Source organism: Rosa chinensis, chromosome 7 (genome assembly GCF_002994745.2).
Source record: "Rosa chinensis cultivar Old Blush chromosome 7, RchiOBHm-V2, whole genome shotgun sequence".
Lineage (NCBI taxonomy): Eukaryota > Viridiplantae > Streptophyta > Magnoliopsida > Rosales > Rosaceae > Rosa > Rosa chinensis.
Window position 1 is genome coordinate 25,895,441 of NC_037094.1, and position 11,357 is coordinate 25,906,797.

At 39.8% G+C, this 11,357-nt stretch overlaps 2 long non-coding RNA genes and 1 pseudogene across 8 annotated transcripts; 2 read left to right on the forward strand and 1 right to left on the reverse strand.

Annotated features, from left to right (window-relative positions):
• Positions 1-828: 828 nt before the first annotated feature.
• On the reverse strand, positions 829-3,010 carry LOC121050502. Its single transcript, XR_005803185.1, has 3 exons — positions 1,875-3,010; positions 1,621-1,691; positions 829-1,286 (listed from the first exon to the last, which is right to left on the reverse strand). It is a non-coding gene; the product is annotated as an uncharacterized LOC121050502 (long non-coding RNA).
• On the forward strand, positions 2,871-10,578 carry LOC112176914 (annotated as a pseudogene).
• On the forward strand, positions 5,823-8,617 carry LOC112176915. 7 transcript variants are annotated; one of them, XR_005803182.1, is made up of 5 exons: positions 5,823-6,781; positions 7,115-7,641; positions 7,854-7,918; positions 8,123-8,225; positions 8,299-8,617. It is a non-coding gene; the product is annotated as an uncharacterized LOC112176915 (long non-coding RNA). The 7 variants fall into 7 exon arrangements; XR_005803181.1 differs by having other exon boundaries at positions 5,824-6,781; positions 8,123-8,207; XR_002927204.2 differs by lacking the exon at positions 8,123-8,225 and having other exon boundaries at positions 5,826-6,240; positions 6,622-6,781; positions 7,115-7,171; positions 7,854-7,914.
• Positions 10,579-11,357: the final 779 nt, after the last annotated feature.

An 11,357-nucleotide genomic window follows, 5' to 3' on the forward strand; every position in this document is an offset into this window, starting at 1 on the left:
GAACATTGAGAATGTGAGTTTATGTGGAATTTGTAATTATTTGTAATCAACTAAGCCACTCAGGTTCTGAAATCTCAAGACTTTAGTATTCAGTTTCATTTTTTAAATTTTTTACTCAGCAAAATTTGGTTTTATGTGAGTTAAACAAAAGCCTGGCTCGGCCTATTTGGAAAGCCCTGTCCGGCCCAGCCCTTTTGGCCCTTGTGGAATGGACCTTAAGGGCGGGTAAGGGCTAGCATTTTGAAGCCTTAGCCCGGCCAGGCTCGGCCCTAAGTTTCGTTGACTCGGTCAAAGCCCGGCTCGGCCCTACCCTAAGCCCTAAAATTTAGGGTAGGGATGGCCCTAGCTCAGCCCATAATGAAGCCTAGATTAAATCAATAAACGAACCGAATCTGTCCAACCTGCACCGTTCGTGTTCATACTTGTAAATCGCTTGAATGCCTTAATGATTATCAATTTAGCTGAAAATTTGCAGAGAATATCTACTCATATATACCTAAAACTGAACGGTTAAGATCTGGATATGCGATCGAAAAACTGAACTGTTAAAATTCGGCCAGTGTGTGTGTGTAGAAAAATTGTTTGCATAAAAATAACTGATCAATGTACTTAAGAGTTAAAGTAACATTAACTCCTGACACAAAAATCCTAATCTACTTTGTAGCTGGCAATTGGAAACCCTAACCCATCCTCACATACTAAAAGGGGACAAGTTTTTGGTGAAAACAAAACCCTAGCCCTTTTGACCAAAAAAAAAAAAAAAAAAACCTAGCCCTAACCCATTTAGACAGTCTAATTTTTGTTTTCGAAAGAAAGAGCAGAGAAGTATCATAGAAATGAACAATTGAATTAATCTTGTTGTGCATGCCTTGATTACAAGCTAGCTACATACACGAAATTAAAATAAACACAAATACACAATACCATTCCAACGACGTACATAGGATGGATTAAACCTGGACAATGCATGTATTGCTAGCTTAATTCTTCCGGCCGGCATGATCACTTCTCGATACGAACTCTGTTTGAAGTAGCCTGTCTAGCTAATTAGGCACGATAATGGGTCTTCGTCACAATCGTGGCAACGATATCTGGTGGTATGTACTATTGTTGATCGATTCAATGAGTCGAACTAGCTGAGGAGGCTCATCACCAGCAACAGTATCTTCGTCACGGGCCACCAATCACCATCTCTCTACAATTGTAGGTCTTTTGTTTCTTGTTTTTTCTGTTCTCTTTTTAATCTGGCTGCTGGTGGTGGGGTGGTGCTTCAGATGATACATCAGCTGGAAACATTGTTGTGAGCAGTGTTTTCAAATGCGAAAGCGAAGGCGACCACCTATAGCCTCGCGAGGCGAGTGCCTCAAGGCGTTGAGGCGACCGCCTTTCCCGTAATTATTATAATAATACATTACATTTATAAATAATATGAATATAACTTGTTCTCATTTTCTTCTTTTTCTGATTTAAAAGTGGCTGTATAAGATTAATGTTTATTTCTTTTTTTCAATTATATGTAATAGAATGATGTTGCCAATACCCCAATCCTATATGAAAGTACGAAACCAATATGTTGTTCAGTGAAAAGTAACAAGCAAAGTATTCCCAAGGCAAAATTACCTTTTGTTAAGCCTCTGTTCGATCACATGAACGCACCCATATGAATAAACTTCTTTGGAAAGCTACTTCATCTACAAAGAGATCATACAAACGACAGAGGTATTAAACAAAGACAATGTCTTTCCATACAAAGACAAAGAATATCTGAATTCAAAACTGAAGTACAAAAATCTGCTAGTTTAAGAATCTTTGCCAAAATTTAGACAGCTTTCTGTTAATACCAATCGGAATTGAGCAAATCATATTGCTATTACCTGTTGGCTCATCCACCCATCATCTCTCCACATATCCTTCGTAACGACGAGGAACAACATTGCAGATGACTTCCAGTCTGGCAACCATCGACCCACTCGCCGGTGATCAGCCATCAAGCATGAATCTGAGTCTAAGCACAATTGCTATCCGAGCCCGAGTCTGAGAAGATCAGTACCAACCATTACGCGTAGCCCAAACCCTCCAGCGAACCTACCTGCCGTACAGGCCCGGCCGACGGCGACGTCATAACGACGCGCCACTGGACGGAACATCACAAGCCGTCGAAGCACCAAGCGCGTTCTCTAGTTTTTTCTTTTCTTTTTCTCACAGCGGCGGTTATTTTCCTTCTTCTCTACCTTTCTGGACCTCGTATGCCGACTACGTTTTGGGGTTGTTAAACAGATCTACAAACAAGACGACGTCGTTCTAGGAGGGGAACCAAAATTAATCAAAAAACGACGTCATTTTGACAGAAAGTAAAAAAAAAAAAAAATAAATAAAATCCCTTGCGTCGTCTTCTTCCTCGCGCTCTGCCCTGAGGCTCCGCCTCTGCAAAAAGCGACGCTCCATCGCCTCAGCGGCCGCTTTTACAGCAGCACGTTCAAGTTTGAACCGGCGAGGATTTTTCCGGTCGCCTCACACTGAAGCGCGCCCCGGGCTCGCCTCGGCGACGCCTTTGAAAACACTGGTTGTGAGGATGGAGACCCAACCAGCAGTGATGGGTGGAGCCAACCATGGAGTTAAGCAAATGGGCCAGTTGCTGCAATATACCTTTACGGGGAGTGAAAATAACAGCCAGGATGGAAGGAAAAGTGGCGGAGATAATGGAGGCTCTACACAGGTTATGGGGACTGCAGACTTATCTACTGCGATGTTATTCCAAGTGGGTAGCGTTCAGGGCAAGATGGAAGGGAATGATAAAAAAGGAGGTCGAAGAATGTTAAAGGTGGCAGGCAGTAGGAAGAAGGGTGTAGCCAATTTGCCTATTGAGATAGAGGAGGCCATTGATAGTGACGGCGGTAAGCGCAAACTGGACAATGTTTTGGAGTGTGAACAACAACAATCAAAGAAGGCGGCGCTCGTGAGTGGTGTCCCTGAAGTGGTGGGAGCAGTGCAGCTGCCCCACCACGAGCAATGAGGCTGTTCTGTTGGAACGTCCGGGGATTGAGAGGGGCTCGGACGTTCAGGGATCTAAAGGACTTCATTGTTGTACATAAGCCAGATTTAATTTTTCTTATTGAGACAAAGATGACTGCAGCTCAGATGGGGAAACTAAAATCTCGGCTTGGTATGGCTGGAGTCCTGTGTGTTGGGAGGGATGAAGAGAATGGTGGTGCTAAAGGTGGTCTTTGCTTTCTTTGGAGCAATAGTATTTCAGTGGATTTTATTTCTTCAAATTTCTATTTTATTAATGTCTTTGTGACTTGGGAGAATGATAAAAGGTGTAGAGTAACGGGCTTTTATGGTCATCCAGAGACACATCAGAGAGCTACATCTTGGGAGCTGCTAAGGATTTTGAAGGGAGGTTCAACTGAACCATGGCTTTGCTGTGGTGATTTGATTTCAATGAGATTCTTGATATCTCTGAGAAGACCGGGATTATTCTACGATCCCAGAGACAGATCGATGCTTTTAGAAGGGCAATTGAGGATTGTGGATTATATGAGTTTGTGTTTACGGGATACGAGTTTACTTGGAACAACCGGAGGGATGGAGAAGCAAATATTAAGGCACGCCTTGATAGAGGTTTTGGTAATCTGGAGCTCATTCAACAATGGGGGGGTTTAACTTGCCATCATTTGGTTACCCTATCTTCAAATCATAGTCCATTGTTGATAGAGAGTGATCCTCCTTTTAATGCTCAGGTTGTCAATAGGAGGAATCGCAGGTTCTTGTTTGAGGAAATGTGGTTGTCTCATGAGGAATGTAAGCTGGTGGTGGACTCAGCTTGGAGAAGATATGGGACCATTTCTGTGATGTCCAGGCTGAAGGGAGTTACGAATGATTTGAGGAGGTGGAGTAAAGAAAAATTTGGTAATGTGAGAAGACAAGTGAATGTTTTGCGTGAAGACATGGATAGATTACAGAGGTTGACCCCTACAAGAGAGGTACTATTACAACAAAAAGAGGCAGGGGATAAACTAGATGTGGTCTTAGAAAGGGAAGAAGTGCTCTGGAAACAAAGATCAAGAGTAACATGGTTGCAAAGTGGTGATCGTAATACACGGTTTTTTTATCAATATGCAAAACACCGTGGTAAGATAAATAGAATCACAGGGATTTTGGGGGAAGATAATCGATGGAAAACCGATGTGAATGAGATTGGATATGCTTTCTTTTCCTATTACCGATCCTTGTTTACATCTGGAGGGAGGATGATGGATGAGCAAATATTTGAGACTGTTCGCAACCGTGTTCCTACTAATATGAAAGAGCAACTGGGTCAGGTTTTTACTCGGCAGGAAATTGAAGTAGCTCTGAAGTGCATGCATCCTACTAAATCGCCAGGACCGGATGGGTTTCCTGCAATTTTTTATCAGAAGTATTGGAATATTGTTGGTGAGGAAGTGGTGAATGTTTGCTTGAGTTTTTTGAATGGCAATGGTAGTGTGGCAGAACTTAATCATACTCTTATTGCTTTAATCCCAAAAGTGCCAGAGCCGAAGAAGGTAACAGAATTTCGGCCGATTAGCCTATGCAATGTGATCTACAAACTTATTTCGAAGACTTTGGCTAATAGACTGAAAGTGATGCTACCGGAGGTGATCTCAGATACACAAAGTGCTTTTGTTTCTGAACGATTAATTCAAGACAATATTATCGCAGCTGTTGAGATTATTCACTGTCTGAAGAGGAGGGGTAAGAAGAGTAGACAGAAGATAGCTGTGAAATTGGATATGGCCAAGGCGTATGATAGAGTTGAGTGGAGTTTCCTGAGAAGAATGATGGAGGTGCTGGACTTCCCAAATCATTTCATCAAGCTCATCATGGACTGTGTTCAAACAGTTACATATTCAGTGCTGTTACATGGAGCTCCGTATGGGAAGATTATCCCAACCCGTGAAATTCGTCAGGGGGATCCCATCTCCCCGTATCTCTTCTTAATTGTGGCAGAAGGTTTTTCTTCTTTGATTAAGTGGGCAGAACAGGAGAAATTTTTGCATGGTGTTTCTATTGCTCGGGGAGCTCCTTCTGTGTCACACCTATTTTTTGCGGATGATAGTTTGTTGTTCTGTGATGCAACGGTGGCTGATTGCATAACCCTGAAAGAAATTTTTCAAATTTATGAGGAGGCTTCTGGTCAGAAGATCAGTCGGGAGAAATCAGCAATGACTTTTAGTCCGAAAACTTTGAGCTATGTACGTGAAGATTGCTGTAATGCTCTTGACATGCCTGTTGTCCCTTGTCATGAACGCTATCTAGGGTTACCCATTGTGATAGGAAGGGATAAGAAAAAATTATTTAGTTCATTGGCAGACCGAGTTTGGAAGAGAGTGGAAGGCTGGGAAGGAAAACTGTTATCAAAGGCTGGGAAGGAGCTGCTTATTAAATCGGTGGCTCAAGCCATTCCTAATTACACGATGAGTGTCTTCCAGTTACCAATTGGTGTTTGTGAGGAGATCAACCGGTGCTTGGCTAAATATTGGTGGGGTAAGTCGGGGGGAAAAGGAATTCATTGGAGAAAATGGGACAGATTATGTTTCTCTAAGAAAGATGGGGGTTTAGGCTTCCGTCACTACTACAAATGTGGGCAAAGGCCACACTCTCTTTAGCCACAAAGAAGTTAATCGTGGAGATTTTGCTCGGTTAGTACTTGCCATAGTAAAGATTCTGACTTTTCTGACTATAATCGTGCCTACGCAATTGTTTATCTTTTTCCTACCACTGGGGCCCACTTTTACTGTTACGAATAGAGAACCAGGCAAGTTACCGCACCATCAGTCTTTATCTTTGCACGTGGTAACCATTCACTCTCCTTATTCTTCTTCTTCTTCTTCTCATCTCTCTCTCTCTCTCTCTCTCTCTCTCATGTTGCAGCCATCTCCAGTCCATGGCAACAACAGCAGTACTTTTCCACTTGCTCGCTCTATCAGATTAGCAATCCGCTGCTCATTGTTAGGGCTTAAAGAGTATCGGCCATGACCTTCTATTACGGATGGTCTCTATATGTGTTTAGCTTCATCTCACTTAAATGGCGAGACTGAAATCTCATATCTGTAAGAAAGGTGCAACAAATTGGTTTTCTTTGTTAACTTTAGGGAATTGATTCTTTTCTTATGTTTGGTTGTTTCTTGATTTTGTTTTTAGGCTCTTACATGCCCCTTTTTGTAAGGCAGATCTAAATTTTGGGGTTAACCTTTGAAGGTTAGAAACTTCGAATGTAACTTTCATATTTTTCAAAAAAGATGAGTTCTTTTTATGATCACTGGATTAGGCAAAGTTGGGATAATTTAGATTAGTAACTAGGATTTCAAAATAGGTTCAACATTGTTCTTTACCTTCCCTAAAAGTGTGCTGGGTTCTTCCAGAAACATGAGAAAGGCTGGTGGGTTTTAATTAAACAATTTCAAGTCATGTTTTTATAAATTGTGTTGGGTTTGGGGTTCTGACCTTATAAGTCATGTGAATTTGTGTGGGTCTTTGGTATTTTCTTTTTGTTATCCAATAGATTTTTGCTGAAATGGTTAGCAATTTATATTTTTTTCTTTTAAGACTTTTAACTTTTGTTGTTTCTATTATCTATAGATGTAAGACAGATAGTTGGAAAACAAAAGAGAAGCCTAATTGGTTTCTGTTGATGCAAGAGATGTTGCCTTGTTGGGTCTGAATTTTTGTTTGCAGAAAGGACTTGTCGTAAGGACATCACAAATCAGGGGTCATTGGATCTTTCACATCATTAGAGAAGGTTGGGCAATTTGATCATTTAGAACTTGTTACTCTTTACATATATGGATTCCAACATAATCTATATAAAATAAGGCTTTTGCCCGTGGAGTTTGATACTCGTATTATCTTTATGAGTTAAAAAATCTCATATACATATGTTTGTATTTTTGCTGGTTGGCTGGGCGTGTCAATCAAATGATAACCACAGTTTATTTATATTTTTTCTTTTAGCACATAAGAGGGCCAGAGGGTGAGTTCGAGGTCATAGATGTGTAATGTATAACTCTGTTTAGCCAAATTAGAAGCATTTTGTTGAGGTGGTATGGCCTCTGATCCATTTCTTGATTTGCAGGTTTGCGGACGAGTTTATCAGTACTTAGTTGAAGTGATCAAGTTGGAAGAGTTGCAAGTAAATTACTTCATATCTTATCATGTGTGATGTTTTGTACCATACTACATTTCAATGTTATATGCTTGTTCTTGCTATGGACTTCACATGTGTATATTGCTCAATTTCACAGCTTGTGCTTGTCCAGCTAGTGTGATTTTAGACTTTGATTTTCATATGGTTTTTGGGTGTGCAAGTAAGTTTCAATTGATTTGTTATATGCTTTACAGAAGTAGATGTTCTTATCAAGCATTTTTTGGTAGTGTGGGTCTACTGGTTTTGTTGCAGATCTTATGTCATATCTAGTTTTTTATTCTTTTCTACTTTTGTAACAACATAAGTAATCTAACACCAATTTTAATATCCTTGTAGCTCAAAAATTGGGCACTTAATTTTCTAATAAGAAACATGGCTGTTCTTATCTAGCTCTATTCTTTTGGCAGTGGAAAACTAGTTCACAAGGTCCAATGACTAGCTAGGCATAAATTGACGTAAGATTTTTTTGCTCAACTTAGCTGAGTCAGATGCATTTTGTTGCCGACTTACCTTTTTATGATGACTCATTTAGTGTTATTGTGTGCTTCAACTTAGACTAATTTACAGAAGTTGGAAACTTTATACTTAAAGTCATTTTTTGTGAATTCCATTTATTTCTACAATTACTTCATATTATGTGGCATATGATCCATTTCCTGCCTTACAGGTTTGACTAGGAGTTTAACAAAGAAGTTGCTACTGAAGTAATCTAGCTATTTGCAAGTTTTGTAAGTACATGACTTAGTATATTTTCATGTATGATATTTTGTACAATACTTTTCAAATGTTATATGCTTGTTTTGCTTTGGACGACTTCATCTGATTAGCTTTCTTATAATGCCATTGTAAGAGCTTTGTATCTCTTACTGTATTACTTATTGACAGAGAATGAAGGTATATTTTCATACTAAAAATGTGTAATATTCATATACGGAGTTAACCAAGTAGTAGAAAAGTTTGAAGTTGAAGGTGGTGTTATATTCATGGCAACTCCAGTTGATCTGTTGCAACTGGATTTCTGGTGCTCATATGTTTCATTGTAATTGCTATTTTATATTTGAGTAACAACTTTTTGTTTAGATATCATATTTAGAACTTCCATTTATATGCAGAATTTTCAAAAGTTGAAGTTGTCACCAGAGCTTAAGCAGAAGTTGAAGTCGTCACCGGAGCTTAACCAGAACTTGAAGTCATTTAGTAGAAATGCTCAAGTCATGATAACGAGGCCATCATATAAAGAAATCCTATATTCCTTCTTGTGAAATATTCCTTTACTTGTTCCAGTGTGTAAGTCTTTGGATTGGTGGTTTAATGAACTTCGTTGGAGTTATTTTGCTATGTATTGCTGTTTGGTATGCATTCCTTTGTGGCAGTTGATGGAAATATCAAATATGTAGTTTGCAGCTATGAAAAAAAAAAAAATTTGATCAACAGTATTTTTTTTTTAATATATTTGTTTATGAAGACACGAACAGAAAGCAAATGTGGCTTGTACTAATAAAATAAAAGAAGCCGACCACTTGCATCAGTTGTGGGACCCATCATGTCACGTTTGAAGAGTCCGTGTCTGTTTCAGCAATAGATACGGCTCTACAGGGCACGGACCGCAAAGAAAGTGGCTGCACCGTTACTGTACTCTATAGACACGCATAACCGTGGCCTTTGACCCTCATACCCACGAATCATGAACGTGCCTGTTGCTAAGAATTGTAGTAGTGCGTGAACTGATTCATTTTAATCAAGCTCTTCTTAGCAAACAAGTTTGGCGGTTGTTGGTTTGCCCAAATTCCTTGGTGGCCCGTATGCTTAAAGCTAAGTATTATCCTAAACATAATGTGATGGAAGCAAAGTTGGGGTCTAATGCTTCTTTTTTATGGAGATCCTTTATTTGGGGTAAAGAGCTCTTAGAAAAGGGTGTTCGATGGAGGGTGGGAGATGGACGAAGTATAAAAGTGTTTGGAGATCCTTGGGTTCCTGGTCTGGAGAATTTCAAATTATCAAGTAGAAATGGGGTCGATTCTGATATGTTTGTGGCAAACTTGATGGTGGAGCGAGGTGTATGGAATCTGTCACTTTTGGAGCAAATTTTTAGTGAGCAAGAACGAGAAGCAATTCTGAAGATTCCCCTCATTAGAACTGGTAGACCAGATGCCTGCATTTGGAATTATTGCAAAAATGGGAGATATGAAGTGAAGAGTGGCTACTGGTTGGCAAGAGAGGAGGTCAGGGAGGCTAGCCTGAATCATGTTTTTGCTCCCTTGCATTACTGGAAGCATTTGTGGAAACTCAAAGTTCCCCCAAAGATGCTTCATTTCTTATGGCGCTGTTCTATGGGTTTTATCCCATGCATGGAGGCGCTTCAGTGGAAGAGGATTACTCAGACGGCTCAATGTTTCCGGTGCCAACAAGAGAATGAATCGCCTGTACACGCAACATGGAGTTGTGCGGCCTGCGTTGCGGTGTTTGAAAGGGCGACTTTTTTCTCTTCTTTGTCATCGGGTCAGTATCCCTCGTTTATTTCTTTTTTTGATCATGCGATGAAAACTGTGGCAGATGAGGAGCTCCAGCTGCTTGTTATCTTGCTTTGGATGAACTGGCATGATCGAAATAAGGCTTATCATCAAGAAAGTACTGAGACGTCTGATCGTATATTTGATAATGGTGTGAGACTTTTGGCTGAATGGAATAATGCAAATATTAGAAATGGGACCGCAAATAGAGATAGTGGAGCTACTTTTACTGGGGATGTGGAAAGTTAGTGGAAGGCCCCAGAAGCTGGTGTTATAAAACTAAATTGTGATGGAGTTGTCTCCCTTAATGTAATGCAATTTAGCACGGGTTTTGTGGTAAGAAATGATCAAGGTTTGTTGGTGTTAGCTGGGGGTCAAAGGCTGTCCCATCAACTTTCAAGTGTAGTGGCCAACCTTTTGGCAATTAAAGAGCGTTTGGAGGCCGTGAAGGAGTGTGGGGGAGGAACAGTTGTTGTGGAGACTAATTGTCTCTTGGCTGTGCAGGTGTTGAATCAAAGAAACCAATGTTTCTCTGCTGAAGGAATAATTGTGGAAGAGATTCAATCTCTAATGTCAGATCTTAATGTTCCTGAGATTCTACATGTTCGAAAGACTGGAAATCAAGGTGCACATGCAGTTGCAAAGTTTGTTGCCCAGGAACAAGGGTGTTTTAAGTGGTTAGAGGTTGGGCCTTCTTGGCTCATGTCCATCATTGATAGTGATAGGCCTTTAACTTAAGGAAGTGCTAGGGATATGAGTAGTGATTGGACTTCTAATGTGTTAGGCATCCATGAGGCTACGTTGGATCATTCCCAATATTTGTAATATCTGTTCGTTCGGTATTAATAAAGTTGTCTTTTTATCAAAAAAAAAGGGGTGGTGCTTCACCACTTGATACCCACTTACTCGCCAATTATTGTAGCATCACGAGCCGCAAGGATCCAAGACCCCTACTGCTAGGCGGTGGTCCCTTATCTACACATGAGGTAATTAACTAATATCGTACCAATATGATTTCAGCTTGTTTGTAGCTTTTCTTTGGTTCTTTGCAAGGATTAATTAGTCGATCCAAAACTCCCTATCAACAATACATAATTTCTTCATTTGATTAATGTCATGTCACTCATGTGGTTCGTTAAAAAAAAAAATCATATAATTTTTTATTTAAACAACAAGTTTGATTAGTTTTTGAATTGCTTAGTTCTTTAAAAAAATAAGGATTAAATACTGTTTACTCCCTATATTTATAGGGTTTCATCGTTTCAGTCACTGACCTTCGAATTTCACCTAAAAAGTCCCTGAACTCTCAATTTTCTCCCAATTGGTCCCTGCCGTCAAAATTTTCTGTTAAATTTGCCAAAAATGTCTATTATGCCCTCACTTTTATTTTTATTTTTTAAATTTATTTTTCTCTCTCTTTTATTTCTTTTTTTCATTTCACCTCTTGAAGGTGTGTGGATTGGAACCATCTTGATGAGGAGATGAACAGAAGGATGCGAGAAAGCCGGAAGAAGAAGAGGTAAAAAGAAAAAAAATACAAAAATAGAGGAAGACAATTTTTTTTTTAGAAGTAATTGAGGGTATAATAGACTTTTTTAGGAGAAGATAACGGAGTTTTTGACGGCAGGGACTAATTAGGAGGAAATTGGGAGTTCAAGGAC